Source organism: Stegastes partitus, unplaced genomic scaffold (genome assembly GCF_000690725.1).
Source record: "Stegastes partitus isolate 25-593 unplaced genomic scaffold, Stegastes_partitus-1.0.2 Scaffold585, whole genome shotgun sequence".
Lineage (NCBI taxonomy): Eukaryota > Metazoa > Chordata > Actinopteri > Pomacentridae > Stegastes > Stegastes partitus.
The window spans coordinates 174,142-175,842 of record NW_007578316.1 but is presented as its reverse complement, the minus strand read 5'-3'; the positions used below and the strand labels follow the sequence as shown (position 1 = coordinate 175,842).

Sequence of the window (1,701 nt, the reverse complement as noted above, 5' to 3'; positions counted from 1 at the left end):
TCTGCCACTCCCCCGCCGCCACCGATGGAGGAAACAGAAGTGTGAGCGCTAACTAAACTAGCATCAGCAGCCAAGTACTGCCTGTGTGTTCCGGTGTAAGATTGTAAATGGACCCCCATAGAATGTGGACCCCCCTTATAATTTTAATACTATAAATAAATATGAACATAGACAACAAAATTCAACAGGTAATGAATAACAACAACCCTAACCCGGGGGTCCATGTGCAGTACTACACCGGCCACTTCCACAGGTGGAGGTCTTCAAGGATCTTCAATTGCACCCCGCCAGAGCGCACCGACGGGGTGGAATTGTGAACGTGCACAATCACACCGGTCAATCAGGCGTGAAATCCAGCGATGCGTAGCGTTCTAACAATACACTAGTTATTAGAACAACAAATGAGCCTTCCAGCATCAAGCCCTCCTTGTATCTCGACCTCCGTCTTGACAATCCGACAGCCTTGCTATCCGACATAAAAGAAGGTTTTACATTTAGTGTCGGATTATCGAGTCACGACTGTATTAGATCACTGGTTAGAGCTTCAGTTTTTTGCAGAGCATGAATGCACAACATTAATTCTGTTGAACGACAACATGAACGCTCCTCTGGTCAGATAGAGAAACCCCCACAAAAAATAAACAAAACCACTGAAAGACATCAGAGAAACCACAGTGATGAGAGCCTTATTAGTCTCTGAGATCAGTTCAGTTCCATCATTAACTTGCAGAATAAACTGATTCCTTTTTTGCAGGTTAACTTGACCTCGTAAAACACAAAAACGGGCTCCAGCCTGCAAACAAACACCACTTTATAGTCATTATGTGCACTCGAGCAGCAAATCTGCAGTGAAAAAGAAATCAGTCTCATCCGTTTAACAAAGAACAAATAGAAATAAAGGCATTTTCATTGGTCGGCAGTTTACATCACCAGTAATAACACTGAACGCTGCAGCACTCACCCTCTAGTTTCCCTCTTGAGGCTGTTCATGCAGACTCTCTTCAGACCCTCTCGTCTTTATATTTGTATTCCACGTAACCAGTGTTTTGGTCCTCACGTGGAGGAAGTGTCGTCAAGTTTTATTACGGCTGTTAAGCAAACAGTGTTGGTTTTATCTGGTCCAGATGTAACGTGACTTGAATAAACAGCAGTGGGCGGATATGGGCAGTGAAACGCATGGCTTCCATATTTATTTTAGGTTATTATTGGCCATTATAACGCATTAGTGTAGAGTCTGTGTCAGTGTAGACAGCCACCAAAACAAAGTGGGTCAACTTTGTAACGCAGAGCACAGAGAATTGATAATAATTTAGGTTTTATTTGTAGTTTTGGTTTAATTAAAGTCACTTAAAAGCAGGTGAAAAAAAACAGAAAAATATAAAAATAAAAATGAAAAAAAATTAAAAAATTTAAAAAAAAAAAAAAAAAAAAAGACTAAATAAAAATAATAATAAAAATAAATTGATTATTTTATTTTTTTAAAAATTATTTTTCTTTATTTGTCTTTATATTTCTACTTTTATTTTCCTTTTCTTTTGTAGATTTATTTTTGATTAATATGGCCCTTTTATTTATTTTTTATTAGATTTTTTTAAAAATTTAATTAAAAAATTTTGTAATTTGGCGCTCTCACTACTCCATAGATTCCAACCTAGTCAAGATAGACTGATGTGTATTTATTGAACAGTGAAAACCAGATCA

The 1,701-nt window shown here is 37.5% G+C and overlaps 1 protein-coding gene across 1 annotated transcript in view; it reads right to left on the bottom strand.

The window, feature by feature from the left end:
• Positions 1-1,701, bottom strand: part of tlr18 (toll-like receptor 18) — a 24,160-nt gene that overhangs the window by 6,200 nt on the left and 16,259 nt on the right. The gene's annotated exons all lie outside the window — the stretch shown is intronic.